The sequence below is a fragment of the Panicum virgatum genome, chromosome 4K, assembly GCF_016808335.1.
Source record: "Panicum virgatum strain AP13 chromosome 4K, P.virgatum_v5, whole genome shotgun sequence".
Classification (NCBI taxonomy): domain Eukaryota; kingdom Viridiplantae; phylum Streptophyta; class Magnoliopsida; order Poales; family Poaceae; genus Panicum; species Panicum virgatum.
Genome location: NC_053139.1, coordinates 15367572 through 15376903, shown reverse-complemented (window position 1 = coordinate 15376903; position 9332 = coordinate 15367572). Strand labels below are relative to the sequence as shown.

Sequence of the window (9332 nt, the reverse complement as noted above, 5' to 3'; positions counted from 1 at the left end):
CATTGGAGTGGAGGACAAGACAGACTTGTCAGAAGAATATAATAATTTTGTTGCCATTCCTCCTTTCGAAGTAAATGCTGATCCATGCATCCTGCTAGCCAATGATGATGCTCCATACTTGCGCCGTGATCATAATCAAAGGACATTTGTGAAGAGAAAGTCTGTTACCGCTAATCCTTCATGTACTTGAATCATTTTATATTATTGTATAAAAAAATAGTCGCAATTCGAATACTTTTATTATATATGTACTATACAATTATACTTTATGTGTTATATATATTATTTTTTATATTTTTCACTTAATTACCAGACTCAATTATAATTTTCTTTCAATAATGGATTACTCAACTAATTTTATTTATTTCATGAAATTACATTCACATTAACACACTATACTCTCTCACTAACACACATAATCTCACTAACACACACACTATCTCTCAAACTCACTACTCATTAATATCATGAAATTGCTTAATTTTATCTAAAATTCACTTTTTAAACGTTAATATCGTGATAGAATCCACTTTCTGTCGAAAAGCAACAGTTAGAAAAAATTTGTTCACCTAATATATTTTTGCATGGTCAAAATAACAAATATGATTTCAAAAAAGTTAGATATTTCGTTGACCCAATCACTTGAATGAAAATTAATTATTTTTTTGCGTGTCTCAAGTTTATATAGAGATAAGAAATTGTGTTCCATAATTTTTGGAATCATAATTTTATTAACTGAATTAACAAATGAAAGCCAATTTTAAAAGAGAAGTAAAAAGAAATAAAAACAAACATAAGATTTGGCGGGAACGAGGGAAAACGGGCCCCTTTTGTCCCTGGTCATAGATCCACCCGGGACTAAAGGTGGGCCGCGGGCTGGGAATTTTCCCGGCCCGCCCAAAAACACCTTTTGTCCCGGGTGGAGCCACGACCCGGGATAAAAGGCCCTTTTGTCCCGGGTCGTTGATTCACCCGGGACAAAAGTGGGGGGGGAGTCCCCTATATATGTCGCTCAACCTCCGCCTTCCTCCAACACTTGGGCATTTTCATGATCTGCACCGCGCCGCCGTCGTCTCACCCATCGCGCCTCCTGCTTCGCCGCCGTCCCCGAGCGCCGCCCGAGCTCCGCCGCCTCCACGCCCCGGCCGCCTTGGACGACGACCCCGCCAGGCCGCTCCCCGGTGCACCGCCGTCCGCGGCCCCGTGCCACCTCGTCTTCGCCGCCCCGGCCTCACTCCGCGCGCACGCCCTCGTCTTTGCCGCCCCCGGCGGCCTCCACTGTACGCCGCCGCGCCGCCACACTCTCCGCTGCGCGCCACCGCGCCGCCAGCTCCCCGCCTCGTCGTCCAGGGCCGCCGCCCCTAGGTTTCCCCGCCCTGTGTGAGTAGTGTGGCCTCCGGCATTTTCTATTTTCTTTTCAAATTTTATGTTTATGTAATTCTGTTTTATATTAACTAGAATTCGATTATGCATATAGATATTTTTAGAATTATATTATGGATATAGTGTTTTATTTATTATATATTAAGTAGAATTGATTTATAAAGACATTATTAGAATGCAATTATGGATATAGTGTTTTCTTTATTTATAGAGATATAGTGAGAATTAAAGAGAATTTATAGAGAAATAGAGAAGGAAATAGAGAATTAGAGAGAATTTCTTTTATGATGTATTTATTATTTAATTTTGTCATTTATATTACTTCTCGACCGAATCGTTTCTGATAGTTTCCGATCGTTACCGATCCCGACCGAATCGTTTCTGATAGTTTCCGATCGTTACCGATCCCGACCGAATCGTTTCCGATAGTTTCGATCGTTACCGATCCCGACCGAATCGTTTCCGATAGTTTCCGATCGTTACCGATACCGACCGAATCATTTCCGATAGTTTCCGATCGTTACCGATCTAAATATGTGGATTATTTAGAGAATTTTTTTAAGGGTTTTATTTGTATTCATATTTTAGTTACGTTGGACCCGCGACACGCAGACGCGGAAGATGAACAGTTCCTGTTGAATATGATTGGCGAAGGTCAAGGAGATGTCCCTGAACAAGCTGATGATGGCAGCAATACCGACATATATTTGAATATGTCCAGTGATGGAATTGAGCCACCATCTATTCAGGATGACGCTGCTGCTGAACAAAGTGCTAATGTACATATCACAACTATACTTATTTGTAGTGATAATCATATTTTCATCTGAATCTATATGAATACTATGAATGTTTTTTATAGCCGTCTGGATCATCGTCGCAGTAGAAAAAGACGAAGCGAGGCCCAACAAAAAAACTGGAAGGGCGGTTCATTATAACGGAAGTTGGTCCAGATGGCGAACCGATCGCTCCAGAAGCTGCCGCCAAAAAATTCATAAGACAATCCGGATGTATTGTCAGGGACCACATCCCGATCAGCTTCAGGCTCTGGAAAGCTTCCAATCCAAGCGAGGAACGGGATGCGGTACTCGAAAGAGAAAAAGAATGGTGCTGGCGGGAGCTTAAGAAAAACTTCATGGTTCCAGCTGAATCCGAAGAGATATGCAAGCGCTGGACCCTGAGTAAGATGGCCGAACAGCTGCAATCATTCAAGAAAATTTTGACGAAGAAATATATCAAGACCGGGACCACACCCGTATTTACCGGCGAGCTCGAAAAGCTCAGGGGTCACTGGGATGCATTTGTGGAATAGAAGTCTTCAAAGCTTGGGCTTCAGAAGGTGTAGAAGGCCAAAGACAACGCCGCGAAGAAAGTGTACCATCACACTCTAAGCCAAGGAGGCTACAAACTTGCAATACCCAAATGAGAAAAGATGGAGCAGGATCTGCTTGACAGAGGCATCCAACCTGCGACCATGAACTGGTCTGAAAGGTCAAGGACCTGGTTTTATGGTCATGGGGGAAGCTTGGACCCATTGACTGGTGACTGCATCTATGTGCCAAACATCCAGCGAGCAGCCCAGAGACTACAGGAGGCCATACAAGCAGCGGCCGAGGGAACATTCCAGCCGGATAGAGAGAGGGACGAGCTAACTTACGCCCTTGGGAATCCAGAGCATCCGGGCCGCACAAGAGGCAAAGGTGTGGTTCCATGGAAGTATGGGTTCAGGGATTATATTGAATCATATAGAAGCCGGAAAAAAAGAAAGAATGATGAGCGGGAGCACTTGCGAAGGCTAGAGGAACGGCTCATGTCACACGATCAAAGACTGGAGGAAGAGGTTCAACGCCAAGTGGCCATAGCAATGAGCCAGCAACAGCAAGCGCAAATGGTGCCTCCAGAGCCTAATGTCGAAGCCGATCATCTGTCTCAACGAAAAAGCAGCTGCGCTTCCATAGACGTCGCCGTCGCCGAGCCAACGGGGATCCAGGCCGCAGTTGAAGCGATGGCCCCGCAGCGATTTCCAGTGGATGAGATCACCCAGCGGACACCTTGTGACCTGTAGACTACCGTTAAGAACTTAATGTTCACTGTTGCGTACGGTACCGCCATGCCAACCCAACCAGGCGACGTGTACCACGGGCAGCAAATTCCGCCAGGATACACAAGAGTTGGCGTGGAGCAGGTGTGCCAGGGTTGGGAGACGCTCGAGCTTGATATTCCTGGACGCGATGGGGAGAGGACACTAGCAGAAGCCATTCATGGCTACATCCTATGGGATAAGCGCTATATTGTCCTAAAGTCAGATGATCAAACACCAAGACCAGCATCTCAGCATGCCTCTCCAAGGCCGGCATCTCCGCAAAACTCTTCAAGGGCAGCACTGTCTCGGCAAGGTTCACCGGCACATTCTCCATCACCATCATCTCATGCGCCGATGAACACTCAAGCGTCACCGTCGCCTCCATGGTCACCCCCTCCGCCGCCGGTAAAGATGCAAAAACGGCCGCCGGCAAAGAAGGTAGCTGCACCAGCTAAGGAGCCTCCAAAGAAAAAGGAAAAGGAGAAGAAAACCAAGGAGGCTCCTATTAAACCCTGGGATATGAGCCTTGAAGAATGCGATCGGATAACTCAAGAAAGAGTTAAAGAGCACTTCAAGCCGAAGTTGAAGCCGAAGCCGGAGCCCGAGAAAGTGATAAATCCGATAGATTTGAAATTTTTTAATGGAATCTGCGAAGCAAATAAGAGAAAATTCATTCCGAAAGACCCCCCTTCAGACTACGAACGCACAATTATCAAAACTACTGAGAAAAAGAAGAGACAATCAAAGTCATCGTCATCCGACGTTCCACAGCTTGGAGCCCAAAAGAAACAATCAATAGAGCCTCTCGTAGTGGGACATACGACGCAAGAACAAGACTTTATTACATTTTTGAAAGAATCAAACCTGACGGCGGCTCAGATTGCAGGGGCAGAAGATATTCCAAAGGCCGATGTGGTCGTCAAATGGACGTATGAGATCGGCAAATCTCTTGTACCCCCGAAGTAGTGTCCGTGCTTCCAACGCAAATGTATAAGATGCACCAGCACTACATGCGTGCGATGGCCTATTGCATCTTCATGCAGGGCGCAAAGATTAAAGATGACGATTTCTTACGGGCGGAGGCCGTTATATGGATAAACTGGGAAGAAATTTACCAACTATTCCATCAGGAGGCCCTCGACATCTCTATGGTCGGCTTGTGGGTTCTGTAAGTATTTTACTCTCCTTACGTATTGTTTTGCATGATCTCAACATACTGATCTCTTGATTTATTCAGTATCATGTAGAATGGAGATACAAATTTGTAGGAGAAAGGGATACTCTCACCTCGGCTTCATCGACCCAATTACTTGTAATTGGAGGATTCTACGCGACACTGCCGATGAGCTATACCAAAACTTGTTCAAGTACATAAGCGTTCATCACAACAAGCAAATGATATTGTTTCCTTACAACTTTGCATGAGTGATTCCTTCCGTCTGACTCTTTCTATTCTGTAATCGAATTGTTTAAACCTTAACTACCAAGAACTGCCTCCTTATAATCTTGCAGTGAACACTGGGTCCTAATTGTCATAATTCCCGAGAAGAGCCTACTCGTGGTTATGGACTCATTGAGGAGACCTCCAGAACAATACGAAAATCTTCTTAACATGATGAAAAAGTAATTCTACCACTACTCCGTCGATGACCGATAATTTGAATCACTTTGTTACTTGACTATAATTGTTCTAATCATGCACAGGATTTGGAAAAAATTCGCTAAAAATCATCCAGGCAAATTTGATAAGGAATTGAAGATCAAGACAGATTTTGCGGTACGCACTTGGATGATTCGTTGCACGATTCATTAGTTTTATTATATATTCATGTAAATACCTGATAATTTCTTCTCTCTTAAAGTGTATGAGGCAGAAACAAGACACTAATTTATGCGCATACTATGTATGCGAGAACATCTATGGTCTGGTAGGTCCTCCAAAGGGCTGGACAGATTGAGAGGAGGAAGTAAGTAAAAAATTTGTTAATATTTGATCTCGTATTTTAATTAGGCGAAATTAATTATCCCCTTTTTCCATAGGTCGAGGAGATGCGCGATAAACTCATACCGGAGGAAAAGATTATGGCGATTCAAGAACAATTGTCCGGATTTATTGTTGAGTAAGTCCTCGATCAAAAAGGCGAATTCTACTATGATGGACTATCTAATATTGACAATCGCTGCAAATATGATAATATACGCGTATATATGTAATTAAGAACGAATATACCTAGGTAAATATATATGTGTGTGTATGTATTAAATTTCTATTTATGAGTATGTATGTATTATATATATAAGCACTCCAATAATACATATGTGTATATATATATATAAATATTTATATAATATTGGTCCTAGATATTTTCATATGTAAAGGAATTCACATGTATAGATATGTGTATACATATATATATATAAGTGAATTAATTTATATATGAAAACTATCTAGGACAAATATATATATATATATATATATATATATATATATATATATATATATATATATATATATGTATAATTGGAGATCATACGCACTGAATTCCAATACATAAGTTTAATTGAAATGCAAAAGTATAATTGAAATAGAAAAAGAATTGAGAAAAGAAAAATAGAAAAAAAAGGGGACAAAAGGGTGCGCCAGCCATTTGTCCCAGTTGCCAGACCCGGGACAAAAGGGCACCCCCTTTTATCCCGGATTGGCGTTCCCGGCTGGGAAACCGGGATAACAGGAGTTTTCCAACCGGGACAAATCAACGTTTTTGTAGTAGTGAATGATCGGTTTGATATGTTTCATTCATGATGGGATAAAAGCGAAAAGATAAATAATTTGTTTAGAGATCGTGGGGTGGTCGTTAGGATATTTTCTACCGTTCAGGCGGACCTAGTCCACCCCAGCCGCCGTGGCATGGGCAGTGTCGGAATTACAGTTGTTAACTTCGCCATAGGGTCAAAGGGAGGAGACTGCAGCAATAAGCTATCACAACATCCAATGCCAAAATTTTTTGGACCAAATACGCATAGTGTGCAAACCAATAACCTCATTGTCATTGATCATGCAATCACTTGCGAGTAGTAAATGAGGTTATTATTTTATATTAATCTCTCTAAATCTTATATTAAATATTTGGACGTCAAAATAATCTCAAATAAAAATATTGTCAACTATAAAATTTTGATCTCATAGAGGATTATAACTTTGATTGTGACCTTGTTTCTATATATATGAGATCATTTGATAGGTCTGAGAATTTATATGGAATATTTGGGCATCTAAAATTTTCAAATGAAAAGTTATGAACTATAAGATTTCATCGAGTACTATAATTTTTATATAAAATTTATCTTTATCCGGCTTTGTATCAAATGTTATATTTTTTCAATGTGAATGGCTAGGTTTGAACCACCGAATCCAACCATGATCCGGCAGTGAAAACAAGGGTTATTTTCACCATGGATGTCTAACCACGGACGTGCAGTGAAAACCGACCACACCATTAGTTTGGGTATCACTGCCGGCCAGCAGTGATAGGCCCTTGAAGAAACTGATTCTGTAGTAGTGAGAAAGACAGACATAAAATTGACCAATTAGTATAACAATCTGAGTTAATTGAACTTGTCACCAAACCACTAAGGTTTAAATTTTATAGCTTATCTCAAAAGTAAGAATTTATACTTCATAAATGTTATGGAAATCCTTCAAATTTTATCTTAAATTTAAAAACTTTTGTAAAAGGTAAAGTTGCACAGGCTTGGTCTAATAGAAAAGGAAGTCCACTGTATCAAAAATTGGTGAAGACTCTAAATAACTTTGTGTATTATATTTGATTGAAAAGTATTAATGCGCGGAGAGATTTCTAAATCAGATTCGCTTGGCTTTATCTGAGCAGTTTATTAAAAAAAACATAGGTGGGTACTGGGTACGTACTGTATGCATCTAAGGTGTTGAAAGTTAAAAACAAACTTTTGTCCAAACGCAATCCAAATGTTTTGGACTGATCTGGTTACAAATTTCGTAGACAAGAAAAACAAAATAAACTGAGAGATTAATAGCAAATGATTTTTTTAGGGTAGTGAGAACTAGTATTTAGCTAGTAAATAAGTCCCAAGGACCTAATTAATCTTTTTCTTGTAGATACTGAACAGAGGATATCATGCATGCACTGAAACATTTACTTCCAGTCCGCACTGGAAATGGTGACGATCAGACGCTTGCTGACAGACTCTACTCAATGACACAAAGTCCTCAATAATGGAGATGTTTTAGGATTCAAACATGTAAACGTTAATTACTAAGCAGAAGATGTGGCCCGGGCGTACGTGTCAAAGCAGCAACATGTATCGCAAGTACTTGTTAATTAAGAGTAGTCTGAGGACAAGGGATGACTCGATACTAGTTGATTCAAAAAAAAAAAAGCAATCGGAATTTCATCTTAGCAGTCTTCGCAAGTTCACGGCGAATCCAAGTTGAGACGTGTGCCTATATAATTGATGTTCAAGTTAGCTGGAGCTCATCATCCTCAGTTCCTCACCTCGATCTCTGTAAAGGGCGCAGATAATTTTCCTTCCATGGTTTCTCCTCCTGCGGTTCTGTTCATCGTCGTCTTGTGTTGCTGCTACTACATCGCTCATGGAGGCGACGAGCACTTGTCTTCAGTGACGCCGGGGCCGAGACGCGCCACCGTGTCCGTGCCACTTGTGCACCGGCACGGGCCCTCCGACAAGCCGTCCTTCACCGAGAGACTCCGCCGAAGCCGCGCCCGCGCGAACTCCATCATCAGCCGAGCTTCCCATGGCACGGTGAGCACGCGAGACGACGATGCCAACGTGAGCATCCCGACCCACCTGGGCGGCTCCGTGGACTCGCTGGAGTACGTGGTCACCGTGGGCTTGGGCACGCCGGCCGTGCCCCAGGTCCTCCTCATGGACACCGGCAGCGACGTGTCGTGGGTGCAGTGCGCGCCGTGCAACTCCACCGCGTGCTACCCGCAGAAGGACCCCCTGTTCGACCCGAGCAGGTCCTCCACGTACGCCCCCATCGCGGTGCGTGTACAGCAGCTTGACGCTCACACTCGCGCCCGGTGTCACCGTCAGGGATTTCCATTTCGGGTGCGGCCGCGACCAGCGCGGCGACAATGACAGGTATGACGGCCTCGTCGGGCTCGGCGGCGCGCTGGAGTCGCTCGTCTCGCAGACGTCGTCAGTCTACGGCGGCACCTTCTCGGGCCTCCCGGCGCGGAACGGCGAGGCCGGGTTCCTCGCCCTCGGCGCGCCGCCGCCGAGTGCCGCCAACGCGACGCCGGGCTTTGCGTTCACGCCGATGAGGCGCCTCCCTGGATCGGCGACGTTCTACATGGTGACGCTGGCCGGCATCAGCGTGGGCGGGGAGCAGCTCGCCGTCCCGCCGTCGGCGTTCCGGGGAGGCATGATCATCGACTCCGGCACGGTCGTCGCCGGCCTCCCGCACACGGCGTACAATGCGCTGCGGGCAGAGTTCCGGAAGGCCATGGCGGCGTACCCGCTGCGGCCCAACCGCGATCTCAATACCTGCTACAACTTCACCGGCTACAGAAACGTCACCGTGCTGAAGATCGCCTTCACGTTCATCGGCGGTGCCACCGTCGACCACGACGCGCCCAGCGGAATCCTGCTGGAGGACTGCCTTGCTTTCCACGAGTCGGGGCCGGACGCAGTGGCGGAGCCAGGGGGTGTTGGGTGCTCTAGCCCCCTACTCCCATGAAACCCATGGACCCCCCACAAAGCCCCCCCATATTTTTCAAGTATGAGTGAAGAAGAGAATGAAGAAAGGAGGAGGAAGAAGAAAAAAAAAGAGGGAGGAAGAAGAAAGGAAAATGAGCCCCCTCAA

At 44.4% G+C, this 9332-nt stretch overlaps 1 pseudogene; it reads left to right on the top strand.

The window, feature by feature from the left end:
• The first annotated feature begins 8035 nt into the window (after window positions 1–8035).
• On the top strand, window positions 8036–9206 carry LOC120701948 (annotated as a pseudogene).
• Window positions 9207–9332: the final 126 nt, after the last annotated feature.